The sequence below is a fragment of the Onychomys torridus genome, chromosome 5 (genome assembly GCF_903995425.1).
Source record: "Onychomys torridus chromosome 5, mOncTor1.1, whole genome shotgun sequence".
Classification (NCBI taxonomy): domain Eukaryota; kingdom Metazoa; phylum Chordata; class Mammalia; order Rodentia; family Cricetidae; genus Onychomys; species Onychomys torridus.
Genome location: NC_050447.1, coordinates 6,794,969 through 6,813,269, shown reverse-complemented (window position 1 = coordinate 6,813,269; position 18,301 = coordinate 6,794,969). Strand labels below are relative to the sequence as shown.

At 44.1% G+C, this 18,301-nt stretch overlaps 1 pseudogene; it reads left to right on the top strand.

The window, feature by feature from the left end:
* LOC118583852 overlaps window positions 1–18,301 on the top strand; it is an 88,940-nt pseudogene continuing 70,639 nt past the window's right edge.

The following is an 18,301-nucleotide window of genomic DNA, read 5'->3' as shown; positions in this document are numbered from 1 at the left end:
ATGACACCCCTACCCTCGCACAGCAAACACCAACTGCCAATGATTCATACAGAGAGTTGGGACCTTGTGAGCATCTTCACTATCCATGATGTCGATGAAAGTGATCTTGAGCAGATCTTGTCCAGGTAACACAGCTACTATGACTTCACCAGTACAATGGTCATGCTGAGTCCAGAAGACCCAGAAAAGAGCATTTCACAGTATTCCTCCCTCTTCTCCACCTCTGACATTTTGTCTCTTCCTACATGATGCTCCCTGAGCCCTGGAGTGATGCAGATGTCTCATTTAGGGCTGAGCATACAACAGCCATTTATTCTCTGCACTCTAACAAGTTATTTATCTGCACTCACTGCTACCCACCGCACACAAAACTTTCCCTGACCAGGGCTGAGAGTAGTTGAAGTAAACAGAAATACTTAAGAAGGCAGTTCCACAGCATGACCATTTAGCACAACTGTTTCTGTGGGTTCCCCAACAGTACCTGAGGCCACCCTGCCTACAGGCCCCATAGCCAGGTTTCCTGTACCAGGCCTGAATCCCCTCCTGTGAAGGAGCCCCCAAAGCCATCAGAAGACAGTCACAATTCCTTTGGAAGGGTATTTTGATTACTGGAACAGTCTTTTGTCCTAAGCTTCATTGAACAATTATCCATGAAAGTGTATTTGTTGAAGTGGTTATTGCTAGTTTTTAAAGTGATTAGTACGGTTGTAAATAATTCATTGGCTATAGTTCAAGTTTTGACTCCAAGTGTGTGCCTGGAGAACTTAAAAAGATGTGTGGGTGTGCTGACTACATAGTGAGGCACCGTCTCTATAGCTGTGCTTCATAATGCTACGACAGGTGAAAAGCACGATTTACACATTAGGATTTTTGTTCTCAAGCACAGCAAGTAACTGATTTAAGCTATTTTCATGTAGTAGATTCCTTTTGTTTTTATTTTTCCACTTTCCTTTAGCAGAAACTACTGAGTTATCCACAATTCAAAGATGAATTTTGTACAATAACAGCATAGAGCCAAGCACAGTGGCATGCACCTTTAATTTCACTCAGGAGGCGAAGGCAGGTGAATCTCTGAGTCGGAGGCCAGCCTGGTCTACATAGTGAGTGCCTAGTGCATGTAGGATATTTTTAAAGGACATCTTAGGGGGACTTTTATCAGGCTGGGGAGATGATTCAGTGGATAAACACCCTTGCTGTGCATGCTTGAAGACAAGCATGAGTTAGAATCCCCAGCAACCACACAAAAGCTGGATACGATTGTTACTTACCTCAACTCTTGGCTGTTGGGAACAGGAGCTGGGACCCAGTGTCTGCTTCTGTCCTCCTTGCCTTCTTACCCACAGCTACCACACAGAGTGCATCTCTGTCCACATTGGCCAGGCTCTTGTCCAAATCAGCACTGTCTGCTGGGAGCTCTACTGCCTGGAACATCCAGCAGATGGACAGATGCCAAGTGACAAGACCAAGTGAGTGACAAGACACCTTCTTCAGTGTCTTCCACAGCTTTGGTGGGGAAAATGGACTCAGGGTTCACCTCCCTGCTGATGGAGCGGCTCTCTGTTGATTACAGAAAGAAGTCCAAGCTGGAGTTCTCTATTTACCCAGACCTCAGGTTTCCTCTACTTGGTTGAGACCTACAATTCCATCCTTATCGCCCATAGCACCCTGGAGAACTCTGATTCTGCTTTCATGGTAGACAATGAAGCCATCTATGACATCTGTTGTAGAAACCTTAGCATTGAGCACCCAACCTACACTAACCTTAGCTTTATTAGCCAGATTGTGTTTTCCATCACTGCTTCCCTCAGATTTGATGGGACCCTGAATTCAGATCTGACCGAATTCCAGACCAACCTGGTATCTACCCTCACATCCACTTCCCTCTGGCCACATTTGCCCCTGTCATCTCTGCTGAAAAAGTCTACCAGGAGCTGCTTTCTGTAGCAGGGATCATCAATGCCTGCTTTGAGCCAGCCAACCAGATGGTGAAATGCAACCCTCGCCATGGTAAATACATGGCTTGCTGCCGGCTGTACCGTGGTGATGTGGTTCCCAAATGCCACCATTAAGACCAAGCACAGCATCCAGTTTGTGAACTTCTGCCCCACTGGCTTCAAGGTTGGCATTAATTACCAGCCTCTCACTGTGGTACTTGGTGGAGACCTGGCCAAGGTCCAGAGGGCTGTGTACATGCTGAGCAACACCACAGCCATGGCTGAGGCCTGGGCTCGCCTAGATCACAAGTTTGATCTGATGTATGCCAAGCATGCTTTATGCACTGGCCTGTGGGTGAGGGCATGGAGGAGGGGGAGATCTGAGGATAATGAAGACATGGCTGCCCTGGAGAAGGATGATGAGGAAGCTGGTGTGGGTTCTGTTGGAGGAGAGGTTGAGAAAGGAGAGGACTATGGACCCATTCTTTCAGCCCTTGGACCATCTTCAGTTTCAACACTAGCTGACAGGCGTCACTGCTTTTGCACTGGCTGGATCTGTGACAACCTGACACAAGCTGGAGTCATCAGAGAGGAGGAGCCTCTACTGAGACAATGCCTCCATCAGGTCTTCTCAATCAGTGATCAAAGGGGGAGGACCCAGCCCATGGCGGGTGGTGCCGTGCCTGGGCTGGTGGTCCTGAGTTCTATAAGAAAGCAGACTGAGCAAGCCAGAAAGCAGCACCCCTCCATGGCCTCTGCATCAGCTCCTGCCTCCAGGTTCCTGCCCTGTTTGACTTCCTGTCCTGGCTTCCTTTGGTTATGAACAGCAGTGTGGAAGTGTAAATAAACACTTTCCTCCCCAGCTTGCTGTTTGTTCATGGTGTTTGTTGCAGCACCAGAAACCCTAAGACAGCTTACAATTGTGTTGTTTTCCTTCTGTGGTGGTGTGTATTTCTTCTCCATGTATAATTGTAACTTTTTTCCATGATGTTTCAAAGTAAAAGCTTTAAGAAAAAAAAAAAAAAAGCTGGATACATAGCCCTAGTGTCTGTAAGGGGAGATTTGAGATGGAGCTAGGGAATCCCTAGAAGCTCACAAGCCCACTGGCCTGGCATATGCCAGAGGAAAACAACAAAGATCCTTTCTCAAGGTGGGAGGTGAGGACTGATACCCAAGGCTGTCCTCTGACATTCTTATTCATTCCAAGACATACTTGCACCTGCCCTTACACACACACACACACACACACACACACACACACACACACACACACTGCATGTCACACAGACTCCTCCTGTGGTAGTTTGTTCCCCCAAGTTCCTGGAGATCTGAATAATAGGTCCCCAGTTGGTGACACTGTTTTCATAGGTTTAGGAGGTGTGGTCTTACTAACGGAAGCCGTATCACTAGGGGTGGGCTTCATTCTGCTTCCTGTTTGTGGTTTGAGACATGAGCTCTCAGCCCTCAGCTGCTCCTGCTACTATGCCTGCTCTCAGCCCTCAGGAGCGCTAACCTTCTGGGACTGTAAGCCTAAAATAGACTTGTCATGGTGCTTTATCCAGCCACAGAAAAGTAACCAAAGAGCCCCCTTGAGTGATAATAGCCAAGAATGCACACGTTTACCTAGGCTTCCTGGAGGTTCCAGTAGGTCAGTTGAGGTCATGTTTCCTGATTAATAGTGCAATAGAAAATCAGACTAGACAGATTTTTCCCCCTTTGGAAAACAGTCCATTTCAAAACAATTAACTGTAAAATAAACTGAAAACACACCTAAGATACAAGGTGTCATGCTAGAAACCAAGTTCTGTACTTAAGATGAAAGATTAAGATTAAGATTAAAGGCAAACTCACAATACCTCTCTCCTCCCTACACCTTCTATGTATTTTGTCAGGAAGGAAAACAAAGGGACTAACTGAAGGCAACCTCAGACACCAGGAAACAAACCGCAAACAGACGCTAATCCTAGGCCAAGCGACCCAGAAGCACTGCCTCAGAGTGGGTACCACTGTGTTCCTACACAGAGCTTCCTGATGGCTTTCCTGTTTAAAACATAGAGTGGGAAGAATGTTTTAATCCTGAGATTTTACTCTTGTAACTTAGGAACAATAATTTGAGGCTTCTAAGTAGGTAAGTGTTGCCATGGAGACCAAAAGAATCCTCTCTGAGGTCTCCTTCTGTATGGAGCTTATCACTAAAAAAAAAAAAGAAAAAAAGAAAAAAAAAGTGGTATGCCAAGGATCCCTGGATGCATTTAGGGTCACTTGGGCTGGCTGAGCCTTCCTTCAGTCTGTTATTAGTCCTCAAAAAATTTTTTAAAAAAGAATGTTCAGATATACTATTTATTAGAAAATAAAATAGTTTAACTTCTATTGACAAGAATTTATGAATCATCACCAAAATTACAGACAAACAAACTCTTTAACATGGCAGGTCTTTTTCTTAGAGTTCATTCCACACACATACAGACGTTATCCTATAGATGTGTATATCAAATACACACACACTACATGATGTCTACATGAGGCTAATTGTTGCAATATTATTTGTAATGGGAAAACATTACATTAATTTTTTTATATTTGTTTATGTGAGTGATGCACCATGGTGCATGTGTGGAAATCAAAGGACAGTCCACAGGGGTTGTTCTCTCCTTGCACCGTGTGTGTTCGGAAGCTCAGACTCAGGCTTTTCAGGTGTGATGACTAACTCAACTGTTGTCAACTCAATATATCTTGGAAGAGGGAACCTCAGCTGAGGAATTGTTTTCGTCTGATTGGTCCATAGGGGTGTCTATGGTCAATTTCTTAATTGTAAGTTGATGTAGGAGGACCCAGCCCACTTTGGGCAGCACCATCTATCTCTAGACAGATGTGCCTGGTCTGTATAAGAAAGATACATTAAGCACTCGGGAGGCAGAGCCAGGCAGATCTCAGTGAGTTTGAGGCCAGCCTGGTCTACAGAGCAAGATCCAGGAGAGGCACCAAAACTACATAGAGAAACCCTGTCTTGAAAAAAACAAAACAAAACAACAAAAAAGAAAGATAGATAAATGATGGGATTGAGTTAGTAAGCGGCATTCCTCTGTGGTCTCCACTTCAGTTTCTGCCCTGGTTTCCCGTCTTGGCTTCCCTAGATGACAAATTGTAAACTGTAAGTCAAACTAACACTTCCCTCCCTAGGTTGGTGTTGGTCAGTGTTTTATCACAGCAATACAAAAGCAGGCTGCGGTGTAGTTAGAGTTTTCCTGCCTGGCCCACAGTCAGGACAAATCTCTCTCACCTGCCAGGTCCATAGACGCTCAGAACCAACCAAGTAAACACACAGAAACTTACATTGTTTACAAACTGTATGGTCGTGGCAGGCTTCTTGTTATCTACTTCTTCTATCTTAAATTAACCCATTTCTATTAATCTACACTTTGCCATGTGGCTCGTGGCTTACCAGTACCTTATATCTTTCTTCTCATGGCGGCAGCTTGCAATATCTCTACCTCTGCCTTCTTGTTCCCAGCATTCTCCTCTCTGCTTGTCCTGCCTATACTTCCTGCCTGGCTACTGGCCAATCAGCATTTTATTTGCACAGAGCGATATCCACAGCACTGGGGCCACCAGGCTTGGTAGCAAGTGCCTGCATCCACTGACTCATTCTGCTGGCCCCGTGTCTTAGTCACAGTTCTATTGTGGGGAGAGACACTGTGACCAGGGCAACTTATAAGAGAAAGCATTTAACTGGGGCCTTGCTTACAGTTTCAGAGGGTTAGTCCATGATCATCATGGCAGGGAGCATGGCCGCAGCCAGGCAGGCATGGCCCTGGAGCAGTAGCTGAGAGCTTACATATTATCTATAGGAAGCAGGCAGAGAGAGGGAAAGAGAGAAAGAAAGAGACAGAGACAGACAGACAGACTGGTCCTGGTGTGGACTTTTGAAACTCAAAACTCACCCTCAGTGACACATCTTCTCCAGCAAGGCCACACTTCCTAAACCTAAATAGTCCCCCAACTGGGGACCATGCAAGCATTCAAACATTGAACTCATGGGCCATTCTCATCAAACTGCCATATCACAAATTTTCTTTCTTTCTTTCTTTCTTTTTAAGATTTCTTTTTCTTTCTTTTTTGTTCTTTTTGGTTTTCTTAAGACAGGGTTTCCCTGTGTAGCCCTGGCTGTCCGGAAACTCACTTTATAGACCAAGCTGGCCTCAAACTCACAGAGATCCACCTGTCACTGCCTCCCAAGTGCTGGGCTTAAAGGCGTGTGCCACCACTGATGGCCCAATTTTCTGTTAATAAGGGACAGTTAAATAAAGTATAGAAAGGGACAAGTTAAACAAAATATGGAAACCGTGGCCATTTTGGTATAAAATGATATATAAGGTATGTTGTATTCATGGTGAAAGCAAAGTGTATAGGATGATGTGTAAGGTATCTTTGGAAGGATGTGTAGTAGTGTGCACTTTATTTGCCTTATGTAGAATGGAAATGTATAACTTGTTGAGAAGACCAACAAATACCATGACAGACTCCTAATAACTCAGTTAAGAACTAGGCCTCAGTTCCTGCCTCTTGAAACAAGGGGAACTACACATAGCCTGGGCCAACCCCCCTCACCCCCTACACACAGGTACTACAAATAAGGGCAAAGCCTATGACTATCCAGACTTGCCCAAGAATGGAGAAACTATAGCCCTAGCCCACCCATGCTAGCCCTAACCAATTAGAAATGTACTAATATGATTGCCACTTGGGTAATCCAGTCCTAGGTAGAATGATCACACTGCTCTTAGAATTCCCTTAGTTGTGTATAAAAGAGTCTGCAAGCTTTTCTTGGGGGTCACCATTTCTGCCTTTGTGTTGGATGTGTGGCCCCAGCATGCTGGTCCTTTACTCTCCAAATAGTAAACACACTTTCTGACTGCATCGTGTCTGGTGGTCTTTCATGGGACTTCTCGAGGACCCTAACAGTTGTATGGGAACTAGAGGGGCCCTTTTAGTGTTCATATTTCACTATATGTTTTTTAGTATTTTTGAATTTTGAGTCATGTAAATGTACTACTAAGAAAACAAACAATAAATGTAACAAAAGCCCAACCTGGACATTAGGTTGCACCCTGCTCTAAGGCACTCCATAGTGACAGCGACTGTTAGGATTCTGCCCCACTCCAGCTGCATGACTGTACATGCATAGTTCAGGAGCTAGACAAGGGGTCTTGTGTCTCATGTCTTCAGTGTGCCCTTGTGATCACGCAGGCACGGTGTGGTCACACAACCTGCGCACGCATGGTGTGGCTTTGTAGGCCCACCTGTGCCTTGAAGAGCCATGATTCAGACCCCACCCTCTCTCTGTTCTGCTTCCTCTTCCCTCCCTCTTTTCCTCTCTCTTCATGTGCTCCTTTCCCAGGCCTGGTTCTTCTCCCCCAACTCCTCTTCCTCCTAATAAAGCTCTCTGCTACTAGGCAGTCATGGCCGTGCCTCATGAGCTTTTCTTGTAGTAACCAGTGCCAGTAACCAGTGCCACATATCATTCATTTCAGTGACTTCAGCTGTGCTTTGGCCCGGATGACTCCACTTTGCAAATTGTAGAGGGCATGAGGTCTTTGTACGCACAGATATGCATTTGGGAACACCAGGAATGTTAAACATATAGGCTTGTCTTTTCAACAGGAGGGATGTGGATACCTGTTTTCTACCCAGAAGGCTGGAGTAGATGTTGTTAATAGCCCGGTGAGCTGTGCTATCTGTAGGGTCAGACCACACCTGAATCCCCCAGATTATTGTTTATCCCAGACTCTCCCTCCCTACACATTTGTCTTTATCTTTGTTTTCTGTCAATAGAACCCATTCTTAGTAGAGATGTCACATGTACTTTATAGCCTGGTGAAAGGGCCTGGTTCATCTGGTCAATTTCAGGTGTTTCCTGAGGCCTTGAATTTTTTTTAACTTCCTGAGTCTTAATGAGTTTTCTATAAATGTAATGTTTTATCTCCCTTTGGAACATCCTGCAAGATGGTAAGTTTTATCTTGTAGGACTTTACTATGCAACACATCCAAGTAACGGTACCAGGTGTTGGTTATTTGAGGTGCTCTTACCCTGCAAGCAAACATCACAAAACACAACGGAATCCACTAACAAGAGTTTTATTAAGATAAGGGAGAGGGACAGATGTGCACAGGCCTGTGGAAAAGACACATGAGTAAAGATGGAGCCAGGAATCATGGTGGCGGCTTATAAAGGCTGGGCCGTGCCTGCGCACACAGGCCCATGTGGCTATTCCACGAATGCACGTAGATCACATGGTTGCACTTTATACAACCACACAAAGCCATGGGGTCTTGGTCACTCGAGACGTTTTTGACCTGGAAGTGACTAGGTCCCACCGGGCATGCACAACCATGTCCAACCGTGGGGGCATGTTGTAAATTCATATTATTCCAGACTCTTGTTTCTCTGTTTTTTTGTTTTTTTGTTTTTAAAGAAAACATGGCGGATGAGTGGGTATGGGGCATCATTTCTCTCAAAGACTGCATATGGAGCTCTGAGATGAATGTGGGAGTCTATTCACTCATGTGGATCCTGGGAACTGAACTCTGGAATTGAACTTGGCAGCGGGTTCCTTAACACACACAACCGTGTACTCAGTTCTCCTTGTTCCTTTTAACTTTGTGTAGACATTCTTTGTGATGTATAACATGTGACCTGAGAGTTAATAATAGTAACTAGGATTCAAATAAAAAATATTGTGTTTGCTAGTGTGTAGTAGAATATTATTTTAAGGTGTGTTACTTTTGTTTATGTTGCATTTGTTTAACTCTGTGAAGCTGTGTTACTGTGCCTGTCTAAAACACCTGATGGTCTAATAAAGAACTGGCCAATATCAAGGCAGGAGAAAGGATAGGCAGGGCTGGCAGGCAGAGAAGATAAATAAATAGAAGGAGAAATCTGGAAGAAGAGGAGAGAGTTAGGAGTCAAAGAAGGAGGAGGACTTCAGCGGCCAGTCACTCAGCTACACAACCAACAAGCTTTGGAGTAAGAGAAAGATTTACATAAGTAAGAGAACAGGAAAAGCCCAGAGGCAAAAGGTAGATGGGATAAGTTAAGGAAAGCTGGCAAGAGACAAGCCAAGCTTAGACCTGGCATTCATAATTAAGAATAAGCCTCCAAGTGTGTGATTTATTTGGAAGCTAGGTGACAGGCCCCCACAAAAGAGTAAAATACCAAAAACAGTATTTAAAGAGGTGAGATGAAGTAACCATGGGAGAAGCCCAGAGGCAAAAGGTAGACAGGATAACTTAAAGTTAAGAAAAGTTGGCTAGCAACAAGCCAAGCTAAGACCTGGCATTCATAATTAAGAATAAGCCTCCATGTGTGATTTATTTGGAAGCTGGGTGGCAGTCCCCTCCAAAACAGACCCAAACCCCCAACAACATTAGTGACCACAGTATCAAGGGAAATCGGGATTACCTGATTAATTACAGCCAACAAAACCAATGTGGCTTATGAATTCATTGCTAATACATTCTGATGTTGTGAATGGCATATATGTACTTATCTGTGCTTCTGACATGGCACATTCATCACATACATACAGGTGAACAAAACTGATATTGTCCCACAGATGCTTTCATGAGTTTTATCCACACTCTGGAACACCCATTTCCACCTTTCATCTTTTATAAAAGACTTTCGGGACCAGGCACACACGTCACACAAGGGGAAGTGAAGGCAGGAAGAGCAGAAGTTCAAAGCCAGCTTCAGGACATAACAAGTTCAAAGGTATTCTGGGCTACATGACGAAAACCAAACCAACCAAGGAGGCTTTTCAATGCAGTAAAGGGGACTTGGGGAATGTAGCAGTGGAAGCTCAGTGGCCACACGCTATGTGTCAAGTGGCTCCTTGACTTACGTGCCAGCTCTTTACATATGTTTCATCATGAGTCAGTCCTCACATTTTCACATTATTATCTCATGTTATAGAGATAACTCAAGATAACATGGCTATGGTCAAGACCCTGGACACTCAGGTCTCGATGACTGAAAAGCTTGTGTTTAATTACTGCCATTCAGCTGGCCTCTTCTCTCTTTCAGTAAATACTGTGAGTTCTTCAAGGACCTTTGGCTGAACACTCTAATTGGATAAGTGAGGGTAAATGTGTCTGTGTTATGTGATGACTGGTTATCTCATTTGATCAGTGAAAAATGTTTCAGAATGAAGAGGCCAAATGCATTGGCTTGTAGCCTTGCATTCCAATGCAGTGTAATCTCGAAGCCATCTGGTCAAAGTCACAAACTATTAAATATGATTTGTGATTAAATAGAAACCTTCAGCAAGAGAAGAATTAATCATCAGAAGGAAAACATCGCTGTCTTCTTTGGTGGCATGGTTTCTAAACCATATGTGACAACATCAGTTTGGGGCCATGTGCAGACTCAAAGCTTTTTAGGTTCTCTGGACTTGAGTTTTGAGAAGTTCAAGTTTCACTTAGCTCTGCCAGGACTTGACTTTGACTTTTAAAGGGTAAAGATATTTGCAAAGCATCAAATGCCTGGGACCAGACAATGCTGATTAGCTAAGTATAAACAAATCAGCAACACCCAAATTACTTGTAATTTATTTTTATTTTATTTTACTTTTTAAACCTTATGTAGCCCAGGATGTCTTCAAACTCTATGTGTAGCCAAGGCTGGCTGTCAACTCCTGATGCTTTCTCTAGTTACTTTCTGTGTTTCCAGGCTGATGTGACTAGCCTGATCCTCTGGGTTCAACATTCTTTGGGAACAAAGTCTTTTAGGTTTTATTTTTATTTTATTTATAATTGTGTGTGTGTGTGTGTGTGTGTGTGTGTGTGTGTGTGTGTGTGTGTGTGTATGTGGATTTGTGCACGTGGCTGTAGTGCCCATGGAAGCCAGAACAAAGTGTCAGATTCCCTGGAACTCAAGCTCAAATTACAGTCAGCTGTGAGGTAACCTACATGGGTACTGGGAACTGAACTCAGGTCCTCTGCAAGAGCAGTAAACACTCATATAATTTATTTATTTTATGAGCATGGATTGGTGTTTTGCCTGCGTCTATGTCATGCAAGGGTGTTGGAACCCCTGGAGCTGGAGTTAGAGATAGTTGTGAGCTGTCTGATGTGGGTGCTGGCTATTGAACCCAGGTCCTTTGAAGAACAGCCAGTGTTCTTAACTGCTGAACCGTCTCTCCAGCCCCTCAGTATCCACTCTTAACTGCTGGGCCATATTGCTAGGCCCAAGAGAACTAAGTCCTTAGTATAGACCAAGAATGAGACACAAAACCTTTGAGAAATGGTTGTTGATTAGGAGCATCAGAGTGGCCTTCCAGGTTTCTGTCACCAGGGCGATCCTATGTTTTATGTTTATGGCAGAAAGAGCTATTTCAGAGAGCCACATCCCCCAGCTCAGATGCAGACATCACACGGCATTTTCAGGAAGACATTCCTCCGTTCTGTTAGGCCAGTTGCTTTTGACTGATGATTTATGTAGTGAGACTAGTGAGTTCCATTAATACGAGAAATTGCTCCTTTTTTTTTCTATAAAATTGTTTCCAAAGATAATGTTTTGTGTGGAATACCATGCTATTAAGTAAGGCCTTCTTTAAGCTCACAGATGGAGCTGGGAGACTCACTGCAGATGTGGAGGGCAATGCACAGCTGAAATGTGAAACTAATTTGTTCTATGATAGAAAGGCCTCAGGAGCGACTATCTGCTTTCAGGTAACTAAGTGCCTGCCCTCTCATCCCAGACTCGGCCTATGCTGGTGGTTTAGCATTGCTTTTGCAGTTGGAGGTTGGGCCCTCAGCAGAAGCTGCAGGCAGGCAGACAGCTTTGTTTAGGGAAGTCCTCTGTCACTGAATTCAGTCATAGACTCCATCCCTGTGACTGTGGTGATTGTTTTTGCCATCAGACACCTTGATGGAGAAGAAAAGGATGAGTTAAATATCACCTTTTTGTTCCACTCACTCTGCCTCAGCAATCCCATGTTAGGATTCTGAGGTTGCCAAGAATGTCTTCTCCAACTGTCTCCAGGCTGAGGGCTTGAGGGGAGTCTGGGGCTGCAGGCCTTCCAAGTGATGCCATGACCTGACCTCCTAAGGTGCCCATCATGGGTGAATGGTGCACCACAATGATTTTTCAGGTCTCCTGGGGTTTGTCTCAAGCCAGAGTGAGGCAAGGGAGAGGGGGAGAGGGAAGGACAAGGAAGGAAGCCCTTCACCCTAGGGTGTGGCTTGTTTCTTGCTGGCTGAGAGTCAAGAATTTTGACACAAGCCAGGGAAAGAAAGAAAGGAAAGGATGTATAGACACATGCTTATTTTTTTCTAAGAGGTATGTATCTCAGACAGCGTAGAGGCAAAAGAACTGGCCTTTGGGTTTAACCTCATTGGTGCACATCTCTCAATGTAAACCTGGGCAGTGAACCTCATAAACCACCATTCAATTTCATTTACAAAAGAGGATGTTTTAAGGAAAGAGAAATAGATAAACTAGTTTATATTTTTTTGTACTTAAGTTTTTAAAATTTTTATTTTGTTTTGTTTTTTAAAGATTTATTTATTTTCATTTTATGTCTATGAGTGTCTTACCAGCATGTATGTCTGTGTACCACGTGCCCATGGAGGCCAGATGAGGGTATGAGACCCCAGAACGGAAGTAGAGATGGTGTGAGCCACCATGTTGGTTCTGGGAATTGAACCAAGATCCTCTGCAAGAGCAATAAATGCTCTTAACTGCTGAGCCATCTCTTGGTCCTCTTTGTTTTGAAACAGGCCTTGCTACACAGCCTAGGCTAGCCAGAACTCACAATGACCCTTCTCCTTCCTTAGCCTTTCCGGTGCTGGAACCAAGTGTGTGTCATTCCCAAGCCCAATTTACACACACACACACACACACACACACACACACACACACACACACACACGTATTCTACCCCATTCCACCCTCCCACCCAGAGGACAGGGCTTCTCTGTATAGCCCTGGCTGTCCTGGAACTTACTTTGCAGACTAAACTAGCCTGGAACTCACAAGATCTGCTTGCCCCTGTCTCTCGAGGGCTGAGATTGAAGGTGTAAGGTGTGTCACCACACCTGGCCTATACATAATTTTTAAACTTTGAATAATATTTGGAACTGGCTGTAAATTACATTGTTTGAGTGATGTAGCTTCAAAAGCCACAAAAAAACATATGTGCAGTTGTTAAGGCACTGAGCTCCCCCGCTTGAGAAAGCTGTGCCCATTAACGCTTTTAATAAGCTCCAGCTTCTCTTCCTACCGAGCCCTCTTGGAATTCTTTCCAGCAGCGTAAATCTGGGTCTGCTGGACTAGAACTCCTCAGGCTGCACACACCCGCCATGCAGGACTCTGTCTGCCGCCAACAGCAGCAGGGAAAACAGTGTACTCATCCCAAAGTCCTGTCATGCTGGTATGGGTCCACGCAATCTGAGGGCACCTGGGCCGACAGTTTCACATTTTACTTCCTTTGGTAGAGGCCTGTTACATTTCTGCTCAGGGTGTAGAAAACTCACAAAGGTAGAGTAGTGTGAGGGTGTGGGGTTTTTAAAAACTTGAATGCCCAAATAATTTTTAAATAGAAAGCTTATACAAAAAAGAGAAGAAGAAAAAAAAAAAAGCCTTAACACGGGCGCGGGGGAGGGGGTGCTTCTTTGTTTCCCGTTTCCTTTGCTGCCCAGACTGGTACTAAACTCACTGTAGAGTTGAGGATGACTTGGCAGTTCTGATGCTCCTGTCTCTGTTTTCTGAGTGTGGACTGGGTACCAGCACTCCTAGTTTATGTGATGCTAGGTCTCAAACCCAGGGATCCATACATGCTAGATAAGTACTCTACCAACTGAGTCACATCCCCAGGCCTCCTCTTTTTTTTTTTTTTTTTTTAAGATTTATTTTATTATTATTTAATGTGTCCATGGTGGGGGTGGTATGCACATGAGTGCAGTGCCTGCCTAGGCCACTAGAGGGTGTCAACTCCTGTGGCGCTAGAGTTACATGTGGTTGTAAGTCCCAAGATGTGGACTGGGAACTGGTCCTCTGAATTAATAGCAGATAGCATCTCTCTCTGTTTCTGTCTCTGTCTCTGTCTGTCTCTGTCTCTCTCTCTCTCTCTTTCTTTCTTCTCTCTCTCTGTCTCTTTTGAGACAGGGTCTCATGATGTAGCTCTGGCTGTCCTGGAACTCACAATGCAGATCAGGCTGGCCTCCATGAACCCACTGAAATCTGTCTCTGTCTCCTGAGTGCTGGGATTAAAGGTGCAAGCTACCCATCCAGCCCCTTTGTTGTTCTTTTAAGTTTTCTGTTCTTTTTTATTTATTTATTTATTTTTAAAATTTTGTTTTTATTTTGAGACAGTCTCTCCATGTAGACCAGGCTGTCTTGGAACTCACAGAGATCTTTCTGCCTCTGCCTCTGCCTCTGCCTCCTCCTGAGTGTCCCCACTATAGCCAGCCAAAGACCTTATGTTCCTACACTGAGAGTTGAACCCGGGGTCGCCTGTGTAAAAACCAGGGATCCTAACCGTGTGGGGCTTGAACCATTTCTCCAGCGCCATCTCCCCTTTTCTTGACACAGCGTCGTCTCACGGCCCGTGCTTCAGCTCGCCGTCATGCTTCCTCCACCTGCCCGGTTCCGGGACCATAGGCCTCCCCCACCAACCTTGAGGCAGGGTAGAAGACCAGGGAAAATTAAAGAAGGGACAGATCCCATCCCTCTGGGGTCTGAAAAGTTTGTTTCCCAGTGGCTGCAGAGTTAATTACTACAACAAAGTTAAGATCTCCCGAAGAAATAATATTCCCTTCTTTAAGAGATGTCTCACACAAGAATGTTTGCAGCAATGAATGGATTGTGCTTCTCAGAGCCAGGCCTTTGTGACCTTTGAATTAACTGTCACAACATTCTTCTCTCTTCCTTAACTCTGAGCAAAGCACTGTATCATACCACCTTACAACATCATTTAAAAAAGGAATTCTTTAAGAGAAGAGAAATAAGTAAATCATGGTTCTATACTTGGTTTTAAAGCTTTAGTTTACTTTGAACCTGGCTGTAAATAACATCTTCTGAGCAGTGGAACTTCCCAAGCCACAAAATCATATGTGTAGCTATCGTTAAAATACTTGGTGGTGCATACCTTTAATCCCAGCACTCAGGAGGCAGAGGCAGGTGGATCTCTGGGTTTGAGGCACCTGGTCTACAGAGCGAGTTCCAGGACAGCCACAGGTACAAGAAGAAACCTTGTCTCAAAAAAAACAAAAACAATCAAACAAATATTTCAGGTACAAGTTTCTTGAGCAGCCTGGCCCATGTCCTGGTTCTATTGCCCTCTTCCTCCCGTTTCTGTCCTGAGGGCTGCCTCTGATTAAAGTATACATTATATCTTTTAAAATTTTATTCTTATTGCATTCATGTATGTGTGTATGTGTGTGTGTGTGTGTGTGTGCACTCATGCTTGCCTCAGGAATCAGTTCTTTCCCTCCACCTTGTGGGTCCTGGGAATGGCACTCAGGTTGTCGGCCTTGGCAGTAGTCATGGCAACCTGCTGAGCCATCTCACTGGCCTGCATATACTACCTACTAGTGTAGAGAGCTTGGTGCCACACCCTAGAGATGGCGCTGGCTTCTGCCTTCCACCTTCCCGATGGTGAACGCTCTCAGTGGTAAACAATTCCATATTAGGCTTGGCTTTAGGATCTGGCTTGCTTCCATATACCTGGACCTGTCTGCGATGCCCTTGTGGCGGTTTAGGGTTGGCTACCCAGAGGCTATTAGGGCTGAGGGAGGGCTCCCCCCGGGGTCAGAAGATTGTTCAAGGTTCCTGAATAAACTGCAGAAAGAAGAGCTCAGTGTTGCGTCTTCCTTGCTGGTCGAGGGGGTAGCAACATACTAGTACTTTTGTTTGTGTGTGTTTGTTTGAGATGAGGTCTCCTGTATCCTAGGCTGGCCTCTATATAACCGGATGGCCTTCACCTTCCAAGTGCTTGGGGCTTATGGGTGTGCTGTCCCATTCTGTTCCAGCAAGGCTTAGACTTGAAATTTTGTGCATGCTAAGCAAGGGCTCTGCCAACTCAGCTCTACCTCCAGCCCTCTTTCCTATAGTTAAAAAGGTTAACAATGTCTTGCCACCCTGAACTGCCCTGAAATTCTTTTCTGCAGCACAATGAAGGACCCAGCACTGGCTGGGTGGTTCCTCGGGCTGCCAGTGGACTTTGTGCACCTCCTCACTACCTCCTCCACCACCAGCTGGCCCACATCTTAAAGTTTTTAACATTCTCAATAATTTTTTTTCAGTAAATTAAGATAAAATATAGTTTTGGTCATTAGTATAATGTGGCTATGAGGCTTTGCTTCAATAAGAAAGTCTTGTGATGTTTACTCAAATTATTTCAACTCTTTTTTTTTTTTTTTTCCGAGACAGAGTTTCTCTGTGTAGTTTTGGTGCCTGTCCAGGAACTCACTCTGTAGACCAGGATAGTCTCAAACTCACAGAGATCCGCCTGCCTCTGCCTCCAGAGTGCTGGGATTAAAGGCGAGCACCACCACCACCGGGCTTATTTCAGCTCTTAAAATTCAGAAATTGCTTAAAATATAGATGTACATTTTGCCATTTAATAGTTAAGAATGTTTGTTGGCTTGGGGATTTAGCTCAGTGGTAGAGCGCTTGCCTAGCAAGCACAAGGCCCTGGGTTCAATCCTCAGCTCAAAAAAAAAAAAAAGAATGTTTGTGAAATGTTTATAAAATAGGAATTTCCCTTGCATCATTTAATGGTTCGTGTTCTCCTCCTCCTCCTCCTCCTCCTCCTCCTCCTCCTCCTTCTTCAGAAAACTGCATGCTATAATTACAGTGTACCAATCTAGTGGCTCTATATAATTTTATAGTTCCCCGTTATAGATTTGTGGACAGTTTCCCTCAGTGATATTCTTGTGCTTAATTCTCTAGATGTAGTTCTGTTATGTATATTTTGGATAGAGACCTAGATAAAGGATTATCAATCAAAAGATAGAAGCATTTGGGACAGAGGAGATGGCTAAGTGGTTTGGACTGAAATTTGAATCACCAGGTCCCATGGAGAATGCTGGGTGGGCTTGAGGCTATCTGCAATCCCAGCTCTCAGAAAGCAGAGGCAGGGGGTCCCAGGGCAAGGTGGCTAACTAGATTGTAATCAGCAAACCTCGGGCTCAGAGGAGACTCTGCCGGGGTCCAGCCTCAGCTGGGGCTCAGGTCCTGAGATGGGGAAGGAAAAAAAAAATCTGACCAACAGGTGGATTGCACTCAAGTGGCCCTGACTAGCTTGAGCTGTCTGTATTTACACTTTAACAGAGGTTCCCCCCACCAGGCTTACATGAACAATTTTATTATTGGCTCTTAGTTTTGACTTTTAAGAAATACATAATATTTTATGAAATATATCATAATCATTATAAAATCTCCCATTGTTTCCCTTTATGTTTCCCCAAATACACTTTCCCACCCCCTATTCTAAACACAGAGGTCAGCATTTTTCAGGCTTAACTAAATAGTGAGTGAGACACATCCTGCTCTCGCAGCACTTAGGTCAGCTGGAGGCTACTGTGGTTACAAAGTTAAAAAGTAAGAGACATAGGTATAATGCTTTAAGGACAATAATATTCAAACCAAACAATTTTTTTTTTTACATCTATAAGATATGTTTTTATACAGTTTTCTTTTCTTTTGCGACAGAGTAGAACTCATTCTGTAGCCCAGGCTGGCCTTGAACTCACAGAGATCAATGTGCCTTTGCTTCCTGAATACTGGGATTAAAGGCATACACCACCACTGCCTGACCAGTTTTCTTTTTTACAAGAGGGTCCCATGTCTCCATCTCTCTATAAAAGGCAGACTTTGGTAAGGCATTCTTTTCCCATCTCACTATACCATACTTCTTTGCCAGAAACTATAAAAATATACAACAGACAACAACTAAAATTCAACAGGTCAACCTACCAGATGAATAATTCTCTGATGAGAAGCCCTACTAGTCATGTGGGGTCACAGACTATGAATACCATTTGCTCCTGTCTATAATTTTTCTCATGTGCTACTATAATTCTTCCCTAAAAACAGCTATGGGGTTCTTCCCACACATTGGTAGTGTGCTTTTCACTTACTGGGTACATTTAATTCTGTGGATTGACAGGAAAACAATTTCTTCTTATACTGTGTGATTTTGGTGAATAAAATATATTTTTATAGCCAGACCTTTGTTCCATGGCTTCAAGACAATTACATACAATTAGCTGATTTAAAACCTCAGAGCAAATTCAAAGTAGACTAGTTGCCCCTGCAAATGAGTCACACAAGGACAGATCCCAGGTGTTGAACCAAGGCCAAG